Source organism: Miniopterus natalensis, chromosome 16, assembly GCF_054644295.1.
Source record: "Miniopterus natalensis isolate mMinNat1 chromosome 16, mMinNat1.hap1, whole genome shotgun sequence".
Taxonomy (NCBI): Eukaryota; Metazoa; Chordata; class Mammalia; order Chiroptera; family Miniopteridae; genus Miniopterus; species Miniopterus natalensis.
The window spans coordinates 37,352,186-37,374,896 of record NC_142096.1 but is presented as its reverse complement, the minus strand read 5'-3'; the positions used below and the strand labels follow the sequence as shown (position 1 = coordinate 37,374,896).

At 47.8% G+C, this 22,711-nt stretch overlaps 1 protein-coding gene and 1 long non-coding RNA gene across 4 annotated transcripts in view; one reads left to right on the top strand and one right to left on the bottom strand.

Moving 5' to 3' along the window:
* The window catches only part of LOC107539565 (uncharacterized), a 44,558-nt gene extending 25,866 nt beyond the window's left edge, over nt 1–18,692 (bottom strand). Inside the window, exon 1 of the long non-coding RNA XR_015715757.1 lies at nt 18,301–18,692. This is a non-coding gene — a long non-coding RNA (uncharacterized LOC107539565). The remainder of the gene's footprint in view (nt 1–18,300) is intronic.
* A 445-nt stretch (nt 18,693–19,137) lies between these two features.
* The window catches only part of ASAP1 (ArfGAP with SH3 domain, ankyrin repeat and PH domain 1), a 281,291-nt gene continuing 277,717 nt past the window's right edge, over nt 19,138–22,711 (top strand). For all 3 annotated transcript variants that reach the window (XM_087825491.1, XM_087825490.1, XM_087825493.1), the window contains exon 1: nt 19,138–19,217. The gene's annotated coding sequence lies outside the window, so the exon portion shown is untranslated. The remainder of the gene's footprint in view (nt 19,218–22,711) is intronic.

The following is a 22,711-nucleotide window of genomic DNA, read 5'->3' as shown; positions in this document are numbered from 1 at the left end:
AGGGCCACACGCCCTCCATTCTGAACCAGCCTGCTCTGCAGTTCACGGCCTCTCCCCCAGTGTCCACCTGCGCCCAGCTCTGGATTGACATTTCCTCTGTTGTTTCAGAATGCTGCTTTTCAGCCAGAGCTGGACAAAAACACGTGGGGCCTCAGGCGTGTGAATCCTCTCGTGCCCCTGCAAATGGATACTCTTGGAGGGCAGTTGGCAGCCTGAGCAACTTTGGGAAGATCTCCCCCATAAGCATCTTGTCGAAATACTCCTTACAGTCACGTCCTGTATTCTTCTTGGAAGGAGCATGGGAATAATTGTTTCTTTCATCTTCTTACGTCCCCAGCGTTGGCCAGTTATGCTCCAGTGCCTCGCTAGTGGACCCCTCCTGCCTTCAGATCTCTCTAAGCTTTAAACTGGGCCCCTAAGCTGGTCCTGCTCACCCCCAGGCTGAGGACAGACTTTTTTAGGCCCCGCCCGGATATAGGAGATCCCAGGCTTAGGGGAAAGGGAGTTCGAACAGCACTGTTTTCACAATGTTAGCATTTCCATAATGCATCCTACAGTGGGTGTGAACATTCAGTGTGGTGGTCATCTGATTGTTCGGCCAGAAGCTGTCCCCGAGTCAGGGGACAGTGTACAATCAATGAAAGCACTCGCAGCCTTAACTCACAGACACGCGGCGCAGCGCTCGCCCAGCTGGAATCAGTGTGCCCGGCGCGCCCCCCGCAGCGCTTTCCGCTGCCTCTTCTAGAACCCGTCAGGGAGCATCTCACCCACTAGAGATGTGTCCCACCCACTAGACAGCGAGCTCCTCAAGGGCAAAGGCTGTCTAGCTCACTTTGACCCTCCAATGCCAGCGCCGCGCCAGCGCCTAGGAGGCACTGCGTTCCTTCCATTTGATTGAACTGGAAACAGTGAATTTAGATGACTCATGCAGGGGAGACACATCAGCCCTGGGACCCAGAGTTGTTTTTTTCACCAGTCAGGGTAGGTGTCCATGTCTCTCTCTAGGGGGTTCAATGCATCTGCCTCGGAGTGAGATGGCCCAAGCAGATGATGGATTTTCAGGAAACTTCCCAACCCTGACATTGGGCTGCCAAATAGGGTCCCTTCGCCAATGCTGTGGAGCTCCCTGTCTGGCCCCGGCATCAAGCTCAGGGTCAAGAAACCCAGTGGGTGACACACCGGAAACTGGGAAGAGCAAGACCTGTACCACAGAGCCCTTGCTGGCAGCTGTGTCATTGATTACTTAGCCTCAGGCTTTCAGTAAGGTCTTCGGGGACTTCAGTCCAGCCAGATGACCTCATGAGGAGTGAGATTTATGACCTCTGGAGTGAGAAGTAAGGCTATGAGGTAACGGAGGAAAGAGAAACCTATAATTATGCACGAAACTATATCTTTCTCGTGCTCCCTAATGAATCAGGCCAAAGATGAGATGTTGCAGTTGCCATTTTGAAATAAAAAGATAAGACAAAACTCACCCACCAACTTGTCTCTTTTTAATAATTACAATATTCGCCAACATGTGTTTGTGTTTCCATGTGTCATATATACTCAGTGGCACATAGTAGGCACTCAGTACGTTTCTGTGGACAGAATAAGTGAGCTGAATGTTCTCTCACAGCTATTATCTCTTTCAAAGCTCAGAACTACGGGTAGACACTAATATATTAGTCCTCCGGGGCCACCACCACAAAGCATCACAAGCCGAATGGCTTAAACAACAGACATTTATTTCCTGTGCAGGCTGGAAGTCTGAGATCTAGGTGTCAGCAGGGTTGATTTCATTAGAGGCCTCTCTCCTTGGCTTACAGATGGTGGTCTCCTCCCTGTGGCTCCACACGGTCTTCCCTCTGTATGTGTCAAGCCCTAATCTCCTCTTCTTATAAAGACACCTGTCAGATTGGATTAGGACCCACCTACTGACCTCCTTGGGGCTCTGTCACCTACTAATGCTGCTCTTCGTTAGGTACCTGGATAGCTAGAAAATTTTCTCAGTTGGTCTCTCCATCACCCATGGTTCCCTCCCTCTTTCCCCAGGTCAGAGTGGCCAGGTCAGTGTGGACTAGATTGGGAAACGCCTTGACTGTAAATGCTAAGGAGGGTGGCCTTTATCTTACAGTGACAGGGGCATCTGGACTGTTCTTAAGAAGGGCCAAGTTATTTTTTCAGGAACATGACGAGCAGGAAGAGGGAAAACGGAATAGTCTAATCAGAAGGACCAATAATGGGACTTTTTTTGGACAGGTGACTATCCTGTGGTTTTCTTATTTGCAAAAAAAAAGAGCTGAAAACATTATATAGCCCTAGTGTGGTTGGGAATGTCAAATAAGTACAATTTCTAAAACTGTGCTGCAAATTGAATTTCCAATGATTGAATTAGCCACCTCCTAGGTGACCTATGTGCCTCTGCCCAAGATTGATCCTGACTGGAACAGCTGAACAAAGATGGTAGGAAGGAGGGACAGGAAAGCCAGTCTGATTCCAGAGACAGCACATCAATCTGACATTCTAACCCGAAGCTAGTCGGCCCTGCAGGCAAAGACCCTTCCCATATATCCCAGTAGGTCTATGAGCCGTTCCCACAATGCACTGCTGATGGGGCTGCTCAGGAACCTCCAGGGTGCCAAGGCCATGATGGGACATGCGCTGTAAAGGAGGCCCAGACCTGAGGGAAGGGTGAGCGAATACAGAACTGGTTCCCTAAATGTTCACATTCCAAACTAAGAGGAAATGTTTGCAAACACCATGCTATCAACTAATCACAAATTGCTGTCTGGGGAAAAAAAACCACACCAATGTGAATGTCTCATTAATATATTTCAATGAGAAATATCAGTGAGAGGTACTTTGTTTCTACGTGCGTAATCTACTGCATTTCATGTTTAAATTGAAGTACTTAATTATACAATTATGAATCATCCTGATTCAAACAAAGTTCACCAAAATAATGTCCTTATGTAACATTATCTTCCAATATACCTGCTATCTTCATTTCATTGTGTGCTTTTTTCCTGCCAGAGTCTGAAGATCTAATTGTATTTTTAAAGTGTCCCATTAAACCAACATAACAATTCTGCTATAATAACCATCATGAGCTAGTCAGTCCTGACTTGTATTCCATTTGAAATGTCATGCTTTTTTTTATGGTTGTTTTCCCAAGAGAGTTTATAGCTTTTTGCAATTAGGCAGCCTTGTAAAAGTGTGGTTTTAAATTATTTTAATGTTTTAAACTAACTGAGCATTTCACACACCAATTTCCTTTTTTTTTTTTTTTTTTTTTAATAATAGTGCCTTTCATGTAGCTTAGTTCTTTACAATTGACAAAATACAATCACATTTGTTGTTTCATTTGATTCTACTTTCAAGGCCTAGGTTATGTGGGAGGAAAAGGCTTACATCATCAACAACTCAGGCTAACAGGAATGTAAATACTCAGTTGTATGATTTTACCAGAATGTTTTGTCCACTATCTTTTTTACGGACATTTGAGTTATTTCTAGTTTTGCGCTATGGTAGAGTTCCTTATTTATGTTTCTCTAAATTTGAATTGCATGTGACTGCATCAACTCTGTTTTCTATCAGGGGAAAACAGAGTCAAGATCAAGGTTTCAAAATATAATGAGAGGCCAGTCTTCATATATTGATAAATTACAAATTAAGCACACACATACACAAACCAAATATATCAATAATTACATTAAGTGTAACTGAACTAAATAATCCAATTAAAGGATAGGGATTGTCAGACTGGATTTTTAAAAAAGTAACCATGTACATGCTACTTTCAAGAGACACACCTTAAGGATATAGAAAAGTGGAAAATAACAGCTAGAAAAAGATATATAATGTAAACACTCACCAAAAGAAAGCTGGCATAGCTCTACAAGTATCAGAAAACAGACGTGGGGTCAAGAAGCATTTACAAGAGATTTTTTTTAAAAGTTAAATCTGCCAGGAAGATATAACAATTCTAAATTTAGAAGCACTAAATAATATTGTCTCAAATATATGTAAAGTAAAAGCTGATAGAATTAAAAAGAGCAATAAATAAATCTACCTTAATTGTGGGAGACTTTAACACAGAGACACACGTATCTTTCCCTACTATATGCTTCTTCCTCATTTCCAAAGATTCCATGACTGTTTATGCTTCAAACGGTGGTCCTAAATTTTTAAAAGGAAACTAGAAATATAAACAATTATAGATAGTATTTATCACATTACATTTAAAGGAATTAAGCAGAAATGAATGCAAGCTATAATTTACCATTACCCAATGGTCAGTTGAGGTCATCTGTCTTTTGAGATGAGCCAGAATAGGCCTAAATGCCCACCCCACGTGTGGTAGGAAACCCTACATCCCTCCCAGTAAATCTAGGGCTGTGGGAGGCAGCATTCCACTCTGATCTCCACCTCTGCGGAATGCCCCTCACCCCCACCCCACCCCAGTCTCACCTTTATGCCCTGGTCCTTGCTCACCATCCTGTGTTGTACAGTGGGAACGAAACCCTTTTAGACCTCAGTTTCCCTATCTGTAAAGGAGGAAATTAATTATAAAATCTACCATGGATTTAATATACTTAGTCAGGAGTAAAAAATTGGATGGTGAGCTTCTTTTGAGGACACAGAAACATTCAAATGAGGGGAAATAAGTGTTTTTCTAGAATTGAGACAATACATCATATAAAACAGATAAAAGGGCCTGTAGGTCTGGCTGAAGTGGAGAGGCTCATCTCATTGCCTTCCCCACAGCGTTTTCTAGGCACCTTTTCAGAACCCTGCATAATGCAAGAGGCTTGTGTTTGGAATCAGGCAGATAGGTGGCCTTGAGCTAGTGGCTTCACCTCTGAGCTCCAGTTTCCTCATCCTGGGGTAATAAAATAATTCTGCTTGCATGGGTACCAACAGGAGCTCAGTTCACAGAGACAGAGTGTGGAGTGGTGGTTGCCAAGGCAGGCGGGAGGCAGGAATGGGAGTTAGTGTTTAATGAGGACAGAGCTCCGGTTCGGGGTGATGAAATGTTCTGGAGATGGATGGTGGTAATGGTTGTGCAACAATGTAAATGCACTTAACACCACTGGGCTGTACAGTTAAAAATGGTAAGTTCTGCTACACATATTTTACCACAATAAGAAGAATGGAAGCCTCGGCTCCATCCCATCCCAGTCCCCCTGATTTTGCCTTACCCTGCTCCACTTCTTTGTTCTGCTCTATGGACCTTGTCACCTCTCATAAACAATGTCATTTTCTAATTTTCTATGCTCATTTCCCCCACTAGAATATAAGCTCCACAAGGACAGGGATTCTTGTCTCTTTTGTTTACCTTTTTGTTGTTCACTGAATATTCTAAGAACCAAGGACAGTGTCTGGCACATTGTTGATGCTCAGAAAATATTTGTTGAACGAGTGAACCCAGGTGATGCTCAATAAATCCTTGATGAGTACATGAATCAGTGGGGGGATGGAGGGGTGCACTGATGCTGCCACCTGGCTTACTGGGTACCACTCTCCAGTTAGAGGTCCTTAGAGGCCCCATGGAAGCCCATTCTACACCTGAGTAAAGGGAGACACTGATGGAACTAAAGATTCTGCCACAGTTAAAGTAGAAGGTTGACTCAGAGAAGATACTCAGAAAAAATAGCAAATCCAATAGAAAAGGAACATTAGCTCTCAGTCTCAGAAAAACATGAGATTTACCTGCTAATCTTATTTTAGTATTTGCCCTCGAGGAAAAACTTGTTCAACTTAGAGTTTAAAAAAAAACACCTTTTTTTTAGAGACATCACTGCTGGGTTTCTCTTCCTACCCGAAACCTAGTTGGTACATGATAGAAAGGAACAGGGAAAGATTGCAGTGAAGGGAGAGAGATGGATTAGCTGAACTACTGGGGTTTAACACAAAACATAATTTTGTAATGACTTTTTAAAGAGATCTTGAAGTTTCCAAATAAATTTCATAAAGGTGCCTAATTTTATTAGGGATTTGGGGGGGTATGTGATTTCCTGGGATGGGGGTGAGAGGGGGAATCTCAGGAGACCGGATTTATTTCTGATTTTCAGTTTAACACACTCTCTGCTTAAAAAAACTTTCCCTGTTGGATCTCAGCTTCTTCACCTGAACAGGATGGGGAGTGGGGGCACAGAAAACATGGTAGGGGATCTCTAGGGGTTCAGAGCTGTGCTTGGATGGCAGGTCTGCTTAGTTTGTGTTAGAGATCAAAATGGCACAGAAGCCCTGGCTGGTGTGGCTCAGTGACAGAGTGCTGGCCCGCGCACAGAAGGGCTGCAGGTTTGATTCCTGGTCAAGGGCACGTACCTGGGTTGCAGGTTCCTTCCCTGGCCTCGACAGGGGAGCTTGTGGGAGGCAACCCATCGATGTGTTTCTCTCACATTGATTTTTTTTCTCTCTCTCTCTCCCTCCCTTCCACTCTCTCTAAAAATCAATGGAAAAAATATCCTTGGGTGAGGATTACAAAAAAGAAGCCTTAGAATTTGAAAGGGGCTTCTCTTCATTCAGCCTCTTGACATCCTGTGTTTGGATTGGGGGTGACTGATTACGAGTGAAGGGACAGGAACCCTGTAGCCATCCCTGCAGAAGGGGACCGTAGCAGAAGGGGCTCGGTGAGATGAAGGCATGTACAGACCCTAGTGTCCAGTTTGTGGCTTTGGGGGCTCTGGGGCGACATCAGTCTAGGCAGGGACTGTGTGTTTTGATGCCTGGCGCTGGGAGCTGGGACAGAGCCAGGCACCTAGTAGGAGGGCTTCAAGGGCAGAGGACAGCTACAAAGGGCCTGGAGTAGTGAACCAACTAGAGAGGTCTGAGTAGAGCCCACATGAGACCCTCTTGGGGATCCCAGAAATAACTGGGTCAGATTCTGAGGGAAAGGAAGGGCGATCTGGCCAGGGAGAACAACAGCCTGTGAAATCTAACTGTAAATAAGGTAAGGACTAGAGAGTTCCCGATTCCAATTAATTAACGCTTCAAAGAAAGGAATGAAACGACATTAAAACAACTGAAATGGCTCCATGGCCAGTCAATGTGTAGTGCACATAAATATTTCAGACAATCTGAAGTTTTAACGACGTTCGTTGATTGCACTCTGGGCTGACAGAGGAAGTGAGTGGCTAAACAAGCTGAATTTGGGTTTAAAGTTCAGTTTAAAAACATGATAGATACTGGGATTCATTTTGGGAATCAGCAAATTTGGGTTCACATCATGGAAATAATAACCCTGCTTTTCTCTGCACTAGTCAGATGCCATCTGGAGAATGTATTTACTTCTAAGAGTCATGTTTTAAGAAGACATTAATGAGCTGCCGTGGGGTCAGACAAGGGCGATGGGTGGAGAGAAAGATCTAGGTCTGTTATCTGAGAATATTAAGATCTGGGGGATACTTGGGGAGGATTATCAGAGCTGTATTTGAGTGTCTGAAGAGCTGCTGGATGGGAAAGGGAGCTGGGTTTGCTCTGTACTGTTCCAGAAGGTAGAATTTGAACCATAGGAAGGGAAGTTGTAAGGACAGAGGCCTCAGCTCCATTTAAGAAAGAATTTTCGATCTGATTCTTCCTCCCAAGGAGGCTGGGAGCTGAGTCCTCCGGGTCTGTCTGGGGCGGAGCCCATTAGCTGTGGGAGTCTGGAACAGAGACAGCCCCAGGGGCAGAGCCCCGCCCAGTCCTGAAGTGCCAAGACCACAGGCAGGACTGGAGAAGAAAACGGGAGAGGGGCCAAGCCTCAGGAGCCAGGCCCAGATAGATCGATGGGGAGCTAGCAGCATTGGCCCAACCTCAGCTGGCTGTCACCCATCAGTGGCTCTATGAAATATGTGCAGAGCCATTATCTTAAAGAATCCAAGTTATAATAGAGGCCATGAGCTGGTCCCTGGCAACATCACTGTGCCAGGAAATGCTCCCCAACTGGAGGTATTCACAAATGCCTGGTGACCATCTATACTTTCAGTGGATCTAGTCTTCCTAAAAGTTTTCATTGTGGGAAAATACACGACACAAAATTTACCATCTCAAATTTTCTTATGCTGTATCATTTTTTAGTGGCAGTAAGTATGTTCATATTGTTGTGAAACCATCACCACCACCCATCTCCAGAACTCTTTTTATCTTGTACAACTGAAACTCTGTCTCCATTAAACAATAATCCCCCATTCCTCCTACCCCATCCCCTGGCAACCACTATTTTACTTTCTGTCTCTTTGAATTTGACTTCTCAAGATACTCATGGTAGTGGAATCATACAGTATTTGTAGTTTTTTGAGTGGCTTATTTCACTGAGCATTATGTCCTAGAGCTTCATCTATGTTGTAGCATGTGTCAGAAGTTTCTTCCACTTAGTGGCTGAATAACATATGTATATACCACATTTTGTTTACCCATTCATCTATCAACGGACACTTGGGTCAACTGGATTGGATCAATTGATCTAAAATTGGATCTGTTTTGTTCCAGGCCCTCTGGTAGGCACTGAATTTAATACAATGACTTGTGATCTCCGAGGATCTCACAGTTACTGGGAATGGGGGGAAAGGGCTGGGGAGAGGGGTGAGAATGTGGCAGATATATAAACAGATTTTAATAACAGCTTTTGAATAATAAAATGGTAAAAAGTCTATACAGGATATAGGGGTACACAATGAAGGGAGACCAGTTCTGCGGGCGGTACAGAGGGAAGGGTGGGACTGTTTCCAAAAGAGAAGTCATCTGAGCTGATGAGATCAATAATGCGAGAGAAGCTGGTTTGAAAACCTTGTTTCTGAAGCCAGTGGCTCCCAAAAGCTGGATCAGTTGCATTTAACTCCTTGGGACAGCTTTTTAAAAATATTGATCCCAGTTTCAAAGCCCAGAAATACTGATTCAGTGAATCTGGGGGGAGGGCAGGAGTCTGTATTCTAAGCAGCCCCTCCCAGTGATTTTGATGTACCAGTAGGCATGGCAGGCACTGGGGAAACATTGAAGGTTATCATGTTGGGTTGACATTTTAGATCAACCTCTCTGACTTCACTGTGGAGGGGGCACAGGTAAGGAGTCAAAAAGAACCCCAGGTAGAGAAAGTGGTTCCAGGCCCTTAGTGCAGCACTTCATGGACGGGAGATGCTGAGGACAGGCTGTGTGCGGTGTTCATCCTTCAGTTCATGCAAGTAAGCTCCGGTACACACCTGCTATTTGTTTCCTGGACAGCACGCCACTGAAAGGCCCTTCCAGTTCTAAGAATCTGTATCCTATCAATGATATTGAAAGACGCTTTGACTAATGGAATGTGGCAGAAATGAGGGTGTGTGAGTTCAGAGCCTGTAAAATGTCTTTGCAGCTTCCTCTCGTTCCTCTCAGACCCCAGCTGCTTTGTCAGTCAACCTGGACAAACCTGCTCGAGGATAAGCAATTACAGAGCAGAGAAGCCATTTCGGCTGACCTGGGAGATTGACCACAAGGGTAGAAGACTGGAGGACATCTGCCCAGCTGACTCCAGCCAGATTGCCAGTCCATAGAATTCAGGGCCAAATGGTTGTGTTTAAGCTACTAAGTTTTGGGGTGCTTTGTTAGGCAGCAAAAGCTACCTGATACACTCCCTCTGACCCGAGGGCTTTTATGCATGCTGTTCCCTCTGGTTAAAACACTTTTTCTTCTTTTTTTGTCTAATTAACTCTTATTTATCCTGGTTCAGAAATGTTTTCCCTTATCTTGATTAGGGTAAATCCTTCCATTTTTGGCTCGAATTACACTTTTTGCCTCTCTGGTAGTGCTGCAGTAGTTGTAATTTTGCATTTATTTCTTTATATTATTTAATTACAGTCTTTCTCCTTGACTAGATCATAAGTTTCATGAGTCAGAACAGCGTCTGTTTTGTTCACCATTACATTCTATCACCTAGTTCAGTTCCTAGCACACAGTAGGTGCTCACCAAAGATTTGTTGAATGAAGGATGAAGTTACAGCCCTGGAGGAAACAAGTCTTTGGACTTCTTTAAAATAATAACCCTCACACCAGTCCTCTACTCCCACTACCATGGGAATTAAACACTAGGCAAGCCGCTGTATGAGAATATATTGTGTAATTTTTTAAAGGACTATACCAATGTTAGTTCTCAACTGTTAGTATTATTATTCTGGGGTGGCAACAGCTGGCTTTGGGGGAATCCTTTCGCTTTCTCATTCCCCTGAAATGGACCCAGGCAGTTTCCTAGCAGCTACTATCAGCTAGATAAGCAGTTTGTAGGCTGAAAGTCTTGCCTAGAGTAAAAACATGGATATGTAAACATCTCTGCAGCTATAATCTCCAGGCTGGCTGGTTAACTGCAAGTAATCTTCAGGCTGGTTTTAACTGCAGAATTTGGTTGTAATGATACCAACACTGAGTTCAATTAAGGACCATTTACAAAACCACCTGGGGGGAGGGGGATTTTCTGCTATTTCTGAAACAGAAGGCACCAACTAGAGGCACTTGTTATGTTACAGTATAAATCTATGGCTCAGATATACCATAAGCTCCTTAGATTTGGAGTCTGCCAACTATACCCTATTTTGATTTGCTGAGCTCAGTTTGCAGCAAGAGAGCGCATGGCTAACAGTGAACTGCTCCAAATGTAATCTGAACCCAACTTTTCTGAACCTGTTTCTTCATCTGTAAAGTGTACATATTAATAGTCTTACCTCCTAGTTTATTTTGAGATTAAATGAGATAATCACTGAAAAGTGCCATTAGAATTCTTAGAACAGCGTCAGGCCTAGAGTAAGCGCCCTATACATTTTAGCTCGTGTTGGTTATGATCATCACCGTTGCTGTTATTAACACACAGCTGCTCCTACCCGGGACAAGCTGCGAGCTTGAGAAGGCTGCTCTGAAACTCTCCTTGCCCAGTTTTGCTTACTCAGAAGGTGAAAGGGTTTTCTCACATAGTTGATGAGTGGTGATGCTCCATAAAGCGTGCAAGCACTCATCCATGAGACACGGGTGGAGTACACTGCACACTGGCACCGGCAGGTGCTGGGCGTGTACGGGTGAGTAAGAGAGGCCCTGCCCCCAGGGTCTGCAGGGAGAGCTGCAGTGCACGGGGTGAGTGCTCCACCAGCACTGGTCCCCAGACACCTCGGGAACATAGATGAGAGCTGACCGCACCCCAATAGGTTAGGGAAGCCTTGTTTGGGGCTGCCTGGGAGTCTCTGGTAGAGAAGAGGGTGAAGCCCTTACTCATTTCACACAAAAGGAAAGAGGACCTTCCTTCCTTAAGAGATTGATGCAGTGACTCACTTGTCTGACCTTTATCACAAAGCTCCATTAGAGCTGTAAATGGAGCTTTTACAGTTAATAACCTAAGGACAGAAAGCACTCTTCCTGACACTCAGCATCTCTGGAGGAAATGCCATTGGGCGTGCATCTTACGGAACCCTGGCAGGTCCAGCTTTTGCAAAGGAGTCTCAGGAACACTGTGATGGGAAAGACCTCATCACATCTCACATTCCTGTGATCTGGGCTGACGTCTGGTGGCTCCAGGATTGACAATGACTAGATAGGGTATGATGGCCGGTTTTCATGGAGAAACACCTCCCTGGCCATCAGGAAATCTGGATTCTGTCCCTTCCCAGGCTGGCCAGGAGTGTGTGAACCTCCACCAGTCATTATCTTTTCTGTGAATGGGCAAGTTCAATGTGAGGATGTTTAATAGGTAGCTTAGCAGGCATGCACAGCTCGGGTGGGGAATCACAGCTCACCAGCTCACCTCGTGCTTCGTCTGTCCCTCTCCACTGGCTTCTTCTCTTGCTCTCCCAACTGGACAAAAAGAACAGACCAAAACCCTCCCTGGGACCCCCATACAGATCCGTGTCACTATTCCATCTCCATCTCTCTCTTCTTCATTACTCTGTAGCCTGAAAAAAAATAATAAAAATGCTGACACCCACCATGCTTTCTTCTCTGCACCAAGGGTCCCCAGGTGGCCCAAAGAGGAACCTCTTGTAGTGGACGTAGGTTTGGTTTTGGTCACAGTAGCCACTTCCTAAAAGCGCTTGGTTTCCTGTGGAATTACCTCCTCCCCATTCGCCATTTTTCTGTGGAGCTGAAATCAGGATCCCGGTCTTCTCCCGACTAAGGGACGGGAGTGACGCAGGCTGGAATCTGAATGGTAAGCACGAGGGCAAGGGTGCTGGGAGAATTTGGCATTGTGTTCAGTCCATCTGAATGGGCACCAACAAATACGGTAATCAAGATAAAAATACTGTAATGCACTATTTTTAATGCACAATGTAAAGTTGCAAGATGAACAATATATCACATTTTGAAATATAGATAGGGTGAGTATGACTGAATTTTCCTTTTGCCTTGGGCCCTAGTGTGGCTGGACCTGGCACAACTGAACGTTCCCCATCGTGGGGGCCTCCATGTCTTGCCTTCCAGTCCTTCGCATCTTTGTTCCACTGTTGCTGATGGTGCACACGTGTTTGGCTCTGCTTTTGCTCATGGGGTCCTCTCTACATGAAAGGCCCTTTCCCCTTCTATCCCACCTTTCTGACGAGCTCACCCTTCTTTACCAGTGTATTTCTCTACGCGTCAGTTTGTTCATCTATGAAATGGGGTAGTAAGTAGTACCTAAGTCATAGCCTTATTGCGAGCATTCAGTAAGTATTTATTTTATTTTATTTTTCAATTACAGTTTACATTCAATATTGCTTTGTGTTAGTTTCAGGCATACAGCATAGCGGTTAGACAATCATATGCTTTATAACATGTTCCCCTTGACATTTTAGGTATTCACCTAGCACCATACATACTTGTTGCAATGTTATTGACGGTATTTCCTATGCTGGACTTTACATCCCCAGGATTATTTTGTAACTAGCAATCTGCACTTCTTAATCCCTTCACTTTTCCCACCAGTCCCCAATCCCTTCCCCTCTAGCAACCATCAGTCTGAACTCTGTATCCATGAGTCTGTTTCTACTTTGCTTGTTTATTTTGCTCTTTAGATTCCACATGTAAGTGAAATCATACGGTATTTGTCTTTCTCCATCTAACTTATTTTACTTAGCATACTAGCCTCTGGGTCCATCCATGCTGTCACAAATGGTAAGATTTCATTATTTTTTATGGCCAAGTAACATTCCATTTTATATAGGTGCCACTACTTTTTTATCCACTCGTCTGTTAATGGGCACTTGGGTTGCTTCCATGTCTTGACTATTGTAATAATGCTGCAATGAACATAGGGGTCAATGAGCATTAATGTCTATACAGCACCTGACTCAAGGTGAGCACTCAGTGACAGTATGAACATCATCATCACTCCACAATACGGTCATCAGCTGGCGTGCGTCCCACCACCCAAAGGTCAGGGGTGCTGCTTAATGTTGGCAGATGAAAAACACTCAGCTAGTTCCCTGTCTACATTGCTGAGCACCCAAATCTCAATTACAGACTCCTCTTCCTCCAGCTGCCCAGTCAACTGAGGTGTTCCCTGGGTTCATGCTTAAACCTCGCTTCTTTCTATCTGCCCTCCTCCAGGCCACGTCGTAGATGACCACAGCCTCAAGTGTGCCCTCTTGTCTGTGATACATCTGTGACGTCCATATCTCTAGGCCTAAATTTCAAATGCTTGCTCAGTGTCTCAGCTGGGCCTACACACCACCACGAATATTACCAATATTACCAACGACGCAAGTGCTATCAGTCACCGACTAGCTGTGCTCCACACTGAGCCAGGCACTTTACATGGATGACTTCTTTTCACTCTAACACATTTCACAGAGGAAAAAAACCAAAACCATAAAACCAGCAGAGTAACCAGGATTCAAACCAGGCCATCTGAGTCCACAACTGCGATTAGGTGCTTCGGCTAAAAAGGGGGGGCCAAACTTGCACATTTTCAGCAATTTTAAAGTGATGTGAGGAAAAGAGGATAGGGCAGGGGTTCTCAACTGGGTCCAATTTTACCCCTGAGGGGACATTTTGCAATGTCTTGAGACATTTGGATTGCCACAACAGAGGGCTTGCTACTGGCATCCAGCGGGTAGAGCCCAGATGCTGTTAAGCATCCTATGAAGCACAGGAAGCCCCACAATAAAGAATGGTCTGGTCTAACGTGGTGACAAGGCCAAGGCTGAGAAAGCCTGAGTTAGAAGAATGGCTATGGGACAAGATTGAGGGGCTAAGTAAAAAGGGCTTTGGCTTTTAGGTGCTTACTCCCCCACTCACCACCTGTGCAGGTCCGTCTCCCCTTCCCCACCACCCTCAACCGTAGCAGCCCCTCCTCCCCAGCCCCGCAAAGCCTCACACTCTTGCCCCACCCACACTGCCTTCCCAGCACAAAGCAAAAACAAAGGTTTCCTCCTCAAAACCTTCCCACCCCTGCTCTTTATCACAGTTAAAAACACCACCCTTCCCGCCTCCTCCTCACAGGTGAGCACCATTGTCCCCACCTTGCATGTTCTCACCACCGCCCCCAGTCTCCCTCCAACCACCACTCACCACGCTGTGTCTGTTCTGGCTCCCAGGTCTCTTCTGCGCATCTCCTTCCTACTTCCCTAACCTACTTGGGGCCAAAATAGCTTCTTATGCTATTTCTTTTCCGGTGATGAGGCTGAAGTCACTTTTTATTCATCTACATTTGAATGAATTCATTTCACCCAGAGCATGAATTTCATGAGGGATTAAACTAGGGGGCCCTTAAGAGCCCACCTAATTCCTAGTCTATAAATCCAGAGTAAGATCGTGATGGAACTTGAGTACTGTACATTTTCCCTCTGGCCCTCTACTCCCCTGGGCCAGGTGGCCCTCGTCTGATCCAGGGCTTGTCCCCTCCCACCCCACTCTAGATCCCATCCCTTCACCCTCAGAACCTGTTCCATCAGTGATCCCTCCCTTCCTCCTCAACCTCTCCCCCTCTCCTGGGACCTTCTCATCAACCACAGATGCTTACTCGCCCACCCTCTTCTAAGCATCCTCCGCCCTTACCTCCCACTAGCTAGATGGCCACGTTTCTGCAGAGTTGTCTACACTTGCTGTCTCCCACTCAGTCCTCAACCCACTGCAATCTGGCTTCCAGTCCCTCCACTCCACCGAGATGGCTCTGGCAAAAGTTACCAGGCTTCTAACTGCTGGGTAAAATGAAACTTGCTTTACAATCCTTTGAATTGAATTTGATTGAATTTTCTGGGGCATTTGAGCGTGTTGGGCATTCCTGCCTTTTAGAAGCAATTTTGTCCCTTGACCTCTGGTTTTCCTCCCTGAACACTCCCTCTCTGTCTCTTCGAGGGCACCTCTTCCTCTGCTGCCCACAGTGTTCCTCAGGGTTCAATCCTGATCCCAGTGGCTTCTCATCTACACCTTCCCCATGGGTGAGCTCACCTTGCAGCCTGCACCCGTAGCTTTGAACACCAGGAAAGGAAGCACAGGGTGGTGGTTAAGAGGCTGGACTCCAAAGCTCCTCTACTCACTAAGTGTTTGGCTTTGGGCCATTTACTTAACACTCCTGTGCCTCAGTTTCCTCAACTATAAAATGGTGCAAAGCTTTTTAGTCTCATTGCTTTCCGTGTCTGAACATGCACCGTTTCCTCAGACTGTGCTGAACCTCGTAGAGTTACCCAAATACATTATGCACTCATGATCAGTCTTTGCTCAGGCCCACAGGGGTGCTTGGTCAATATCTGTGAATGAATGAATGCTGTCCTGGATTGGGTTTCCCCAGAAACAAATCTTGAGAGAAGGAATTGGGTGCAGCTAGGTGATTTGGGAGGTGACTGATCCCAGGAAGAACAAATGAGGGAGTGAGAAACTGAGGCAAGGAAGAAAGAGAAAGCATAAAGCATGAGTTAAGGAGAGTTACTGGTGGAAACCCAACTGAGGACCTGTAGGACTGTTGCCATTAGGGATGGGAGGTTGGGACATTTATCCAGTGATTGGTCAGGGGTTGCCCCAAGGCTATTGGGTGCTTCGTCTGGCTAAGATCCCATAGTTTTGGAGAAAGGCCTCAGGTGCACAGTTCCTTGGACAGATGGCACGAATTGCAGCTTCAGGTGAACTTAGAGGTGGGCGCAGGGGACACAGCTGAGCAGCCCAGCACACGTGGCTTTCTTCTCTGGCTGGCAGGTCTGTGCCTCCTTGCCTGACTAGATAAAGCTCACCTCTTCCTTGAAACTGAGTTCAAGACCTCTGCTTATTTGGAACTGGCTTCCAACCCCTTGCTATAGATTAAATGTTTGTGTCCCTCAAACTCATACGTTGAGATCCTAGGCCTCAAAGTGATGGTATTAGGTAAGGCCTTGGAAGGCAATTAGGTTATGAGGGTGGAGTCCTCATGAATGGGGTTAGTGCCTTTGTAAAACAGACCCCAGGGAACAACCGTGCCCTTGCTCCCGGCACCATGTGAGGACATAGTGAAAAGATGGCTTTCTGTGAACCAGGAAGCAGGTCCTCACCAGATAGCAAATCTGTCCACACCTATGTCGAACTTCCCAGCCTCCAGAACTGTGAGAAATGTGTGTTGTTTAGAGGTTACTCCATCTATGGTATTGTTACAGCAGCTTGAACTAAGACACCCCACCCCTCATGCTGATATAGGAGCCCTTCCCCATGCTCCACACAGCCCATGACACCCTGGACAGACCTCTTTCAGAGTTATCACCTCTCTGCTTTCTAAATAGAACCTTCTTGTCTGTCTTTCTTAAAGAGGAAGAAGTTTATCTTTGCTGATCTAGTGCCCAAAAGGTTTTTGAGCCCATCATAGGCACTTAACCAACAGCCTTTTCATGAGTTCAAATCCACCTTGTCCAGGGCTCCACTCAGAGTAAGTGGTCAATAAATGTACGCTCCTTTCCTTCCTCTCTAACTCAAGAGTTTGCCATCTGACTTAGAAAAGTGCTCACTGAGTAAGCAGGTAATGCGATAAATATGTTCTTTAAATGAACAGGAGTGCTGGGGGAGCACAAAGGAGGAGTCATTAACTGGGACTATACCAATGAGACTGCACTTATGTCATCAGCCAGTCTTAATTACTTATCGTTTTCACTTTCCAGAGCCACTAATAAAGCTGACAGGTGCTTCTTCCATTACACTGGGCTTTCCCATTTGAAAGCCTCTCAGCAAAAGCAGAAGATACAGGGAGCTAAGGGGCAGAGTGAACTTGCAGCTCTCAGCTCGTTTGCTCCCTTCATTCATTGGACATGTTTACTTGAATGTCACCTATGGGCGAGCACTGTTCTTGGCACTGAGTGACGGAGACAAGCAGCAGTCCTTCTCTAACGCATCTTGCCCATGCAGGGCGAGACGGACAATAAACAGGCAGCCAGATAAACAGGAAAAATTATTAAATGAAACAGGGCATGTGATGTGGGGAGGTGTGGGTGGGAGCCTAGGTGCCAAAGACAAGTAGATCAAATGGCTGGGGAAAGCCCCCTTTGAGGAGCTGACTTTTGCGTTGTGAGCTGAGCACCAAGAACAGCGAAGTGAAGGTTCTTCCAGGCAGAGGGAGCAGCAGCTGCAAAGGGCCTGCGGCAGAACCCTGGATCCCAGTGCCAACCCCAGAGCTCCCACTGTTTCTGACCACCAAAAAAAGAGACAAACCTGGGTCTAAAACTGATGTCTCATCCTTCCCTGCAGTAGAGGAGCTGATACCCAACCGACTTTCAGTTCCCAGCAGGTTCATTTCAAGCTTTGGTTTTCACTCATGGGCACGCTGTTCCCTCTTCAAAGTCTGACTGGGTTTCAAAGGAATTTGAAACACTTACATCAAAACCACCAAGCTGCATCCTCTACGTAGAAAACCCCCAAATGTGGCATTTCCGTGGGGAACCGCAATGAATCATTCCCACTGGCCCCCTAGTCCAGGCCTTACTGGACAGAGATTTACTTTGGTTTCCTCCACCTCTATATAGCCTCCCCAGACTTTTTCACAACCCCGCACAGGGTCCTGACTCTCAGGTTAAGAGCAAAGTCCCCAATTCTGTGAGGTTTGCTGAGTTTCAGATTTCACCAGAAGGGGGTTCGCCTTAGCCACTAACCTCTTCCTCCGCTGAGGGCAGTTTCTGAAAACGCTGCAAAGAAAAATGCCCGCTGGGTGACGAGGGGGCAGATGGAGCGCTAAGGCTCTGAGTGGGCACAGGCCTGCACAGCACACAGCACACGGCCCGTGGTTAAAACCCTCCTCTCCCTGCGGCCTCGCATGGGAATAAAGACCACCGCTATCCCTTACCTGAGCATCTACAACGTGTCCCTATGCGCGAGCTTTCCACGTCACACCTCTGGGGGGTCCATTACCGCCTCGTTCCACGTCGGAGGACGGGCGCTCAGAGAAGTTCAGTGACTCACCTAAGGCGACTCCGCTGGAAAAGGCCAGGCCAGATTCCGAGCCGGGTGGGAGTCCAGCGCCCATGCTGTTCCCGTGGCACTGCTAGCACACGCTCCTGACTCGGGACGCGTCTGCCCCGGGCACTGGGCAAAACGTGAGGAAATTGGCAAAGCGAAGCAGTGAAAGGGGGCAGCCAGGTAAAGTCATTTCTAAATTTAATTAAAAATACGGGAAAGAGCTTGGAGACTGCAAGTCCATCCTCTGCAGGATGGGAGGGGAGAGGCCAAGGCCCTTTCCCGCAGTCGGGGCCTTAGAAAGGCACCTACCTCCGGAGGCCGAGGGTCTTGTGTTCGAATCCCACGGCTTCCAGCCCTGGGCAAGAAGGAGGCGGGCTGCCAGGGGAGGGGGCGGTGGGGCAGGACGCCCGACCCCAGCCCGGCTCTCACGCGAGTCCGCGCGCCCCCGCCAGGTGCGGGGGACCCCGCCTGTCCCCGCCTGCGCGCCGGCGGGTCGAGGGTTAAGCGAGGCGGGAGCCCCCGGCGCGGAGCGTGGCCGGGCGGGAATGCTTAGTCAGGATCCCGGTTTCCTGTCGAAGTGTTCGGGTTTCCTGAAGCCCGCGCCTCCGCCGCCGAGCGGGATCCTCCGCGGCGCGCGCGTCCTGCGCCCCCTCCCCTCGCACGTGGCCGCCCGCCCCTTCCTGCTCCGCGCTCGCCTCCCGCGCTCGCCTGGCCGCCGCCGCGGGCGGGCTCTGTGCGCTCGGGCAGCCCGGCCCGCGCCCCCGCCCCGCCCCGCCCTCCGCTCCCGGCCGCACCCCGCGTTCCGCTCCGAGAGCCGCGATCGCTCCGCCGAGGGTGCCGGGGCGCGGGGTCTGCGCCGCTGCCGGGGAGCCGGCGCCGAGCCCGCGATGGAATAATGCCCAGCGGCCCGCCAGGTCCCGGTGAGTGGCGGGCGCCCGGACGGGTTCGGCGGGGTCGCCCTGGGTCGCCTGCGCCCCGGCCCGGGCCCTGCGTGGAGTGGCGCCGGGACGGTGCGCGGGGCGGGCTCCAGGCTGCATGCCCCCTGTCCGCGGGGCGGGCTGCGGCCCGGGGTTTTGCAGGGCCCGGGGCGTCTGATCGCCAGAGCTGGCGCCGAGGTGGAGCGGGCGGGGCCCGGGGGTGGCTCCACACTACCTCCGGAGAGGGGCCGGGACCGCGCGCCTGGCGGCGGGGCCCGCGGTGGGGCCCCCCTGCTCGGAGCGCGGGCGCTGGCATTGTCTCCCTGGCGCGGCGCAGGAAAGTTCCCCGCCGTTCCTGGAAGGGCCGGCCCGGCCTCGCGCGTCCGCGGGCCCCCGACCCCTGGCCCCGCGGGACGAGGCACTGCCTGGCAGTCTCCAGGCCACTTGCTAAAAGCAGATGAAACCAGAGGGGAAGAAAGATTGCCAGCCGGGGCTTGGTGCTTTCTCCCGGGGACACTGGGAAGTGGCTTGTGATTTAACGCGTGTACCATTTGGGGACCTGCTGCATTTTCTGAGAGCGACTTGAAGTTTAAAAGAAAAAAGAAACTCACTGGCGTCTGGCATTCTGCGGTTTCAGACATCCCGAGAGTTCTCGGGCATTCCTGAAGCGGTTTCCTTTAATAATTTATTTTCCGCTAGGCTGGGGGATGCAGAGCCAAGGCCAGATGATTGTTAACGCGACCTCAGCTTTACCTACGCTAATCAGAAAGGACAAGAACTTTCTCGCACTTTTCCCATAAACTGGTTCAGGTTGTCTTGACATCATTGATTCTGGGATGACAGCGGCTCCTGTTTGGGATTGTAAAGCGTAACTGAGTATTGAGGCCAGTTTTATCTCTGTTGCAACTTTTACCCCAAGGCGTTTCTCTTTCGCCGTTGGAGGGCCACGGCAAAGTAGGAAGATGCAGGTCTTCTGGAAGCATGGAATCTCAGCAGTTAAGAAGGAAAAAAGGATCTTTGAGAACCACTGCTTCAGCCCCTTTTTGTATACAGATGAGGCTGGGAGAGGTGCAATGACTAACCCAGGGTCACAGGCCAGTCTTCAGACTCCCAGGCCTTTGCTCCTTTCACTGTCAGTTTGTGATCTGTCAGTCACGAAACATTTGGAAATACACCTTCTTTGCATTATAATCTTTCTTGTCTAGTGCCTTTTCTTGTTCTGTCTTGCCTATTACTGCTAGTTTTGAAATAGGCCATTATCTCAAACTGCATATTTTGAGATAAAGAATTTTAAAAAATTCTCTAACCCATGCTGTTCAGCCACCAAATGGAGTTGAAATATAAAATGGGTGGCTCGTTATATAGGGAATTACTTTTCTTGCTCCCATTTCTTTGTGAAAAATAGAAACTTCTAGGTCCAAACAAGGGCAGTATCTTAGCACATAATGTGCCCTATGATGTTCTCCAGACTTATTTTCAGCTCTCCTGTATCTTGTGAGTTAAGCAGCCCATCTATTTTCCTCTGATGGCTGGTTTTTCATCTTTAGTATGTGATAATGTTAGAGAGAAAGGACTTTTTCTCAAGCTTGCCATTTGGTGAAGGAAATTGAAATTCTCTCCACCTCCCCATTCCTCACCAGCCACAGTGAGCCAGATTTTCAAAATCAGTCGGAGCCTTGCAGGCCCCCAAAAGAATGTGTGCATTCAAATGGGGCCCTCCCTGGTGCCTTGGGAGGACCCACCCCCAGCTGGCATTTCCACGCTGCACGCAGGTGGCTGAAGTCTGGAGGAAAGAAGCTACTTTGCCCAGACCCTGCATCCCAGTCTCATTTTCCTTTCTTGCATTGCCTCTTCCCACTTCTCTCCCACCCACTGTATCTGGCATGGGCTCAAGAAGAAGCCTTTTCTATGGGATGCACGAAACATTCCCACATAAGCAATAGTGACAATGACAGCTAGCATTTATTGAGCCCTTGCTATAAGCACTAGACATGTTACTTCCTATGAAGTCCCAGAGGTGAAGGAGCTCCTTTGGGAGCATTGCCCAGAAAGGACGGCACTTTTCAGCTTCAGCCGGAATGGCCATGCTTTCCCTCACCCAGTGTGCATTTGCTGAGTGGCTCCCCTGTGGGAGGTGCCAGTCATGGAAAGATGAGTAGGACTCTATGTTCAAGGCCTTCTATTTCCAGCCTCACCTTTCAGTTTCAACCTCACACTTTCTCTTTTAATTAGTCAATTCCGAAAGCCTGTATTGAGTACCTGCTCCAAGTTAAGTACTGTGGGAAGTCACCATGAACCAGATAGGCCTGGCCCCGCCCTTGTGGAGCTCCCATTCTTGGGGAGGAGCTAGGCAAAGATAAAAATCAGGTAACTTCTAGCAGATGAAAGGTGTGATTCTTACTATCAAGGAAGCACACAAGGAATCGAAATAATGACCAAAGTGAAGTGGGGTGGGGGTGGTCCCAGTTTTTCTAGGGAAAGGCTTCTCTGAGGCTGAAGAGTTTAGAAGGAACTGGCCAGGCAGAGAGGTTGCAGGGGAGTGCTTTCCAGGCAGAGGGATCAGAATGTGTAAAATCCTCTATACACAAAAGAGCTTGATGTATCCCTGGGAATGAGGGAAGGGTGGGGTGTAGAGTGTAAGGGAGTGGTGGAGAGAGTGGCATAAGGTGAGATTTTAGAGGAAGACAGAGTCCAGATTACACAGCAGGTTCTAGGCCATGCAGGGGAGGTCCCTCCCCCCAGTACAAATGGAAACATTGGTGAGTGTAGGCTCAGGATTGGGACTTGATCGACATTTTAAAGACATTACTGCTTTATGAACTGTTGGTCACAGGGGACAAAGAGCAGAAACAGGGAGACCAGTTGGAGACTACTGAACTAATGCAGGAGACATGATGATAGCTTGGACCAGGGTGGTAGCAGTGGTGAGAAGTGAGTGTCACCTGTTAGACCCTGGAGATAGAATTGATGAGATTTGGTAATGGATTAAATGGAGGTGAGGCAGGGGGAAGGACTCCAGGATGATTCCTGGCTTCTGGCTTGAACAGGTGGGTGTCATTTGGGGAGACAGGGAAAACTAGAGGAGGAACGTGCTCCTGCAGAGAATGAGGTTCCCTGTTGGCCATGCTAAGTAGAAATGTCTACGAGGCATCCAGGTGGAGACTGCAGGCAGGCAGGAGGGCATGTGACTCTGGACCTCAGAGGAGACTTATGGGCTGGAGACACTAATTCAGAAATTATCAGCCTGAAGCTGAGCCATCAAAGTGCTTGCCAGCACACGTCCTGCGTCTCATTTCTCTTATGTTCTTCCCCCTGCCTGGGATATTCTTCTTCTCTTTCAGGCTAACTCCTACTCATCTTTTAAAATATACCTGTCTTTAGCCCCTTGAAGATTCCTCCAGCTCCCTCCGCCACTCTCAGATCCCCGTGTTTACCTGCACGCTAGTGTTCTGCTAAAGTTGCCTTTTTATAGTATCTTGCATCTGTGAAAAACTTGG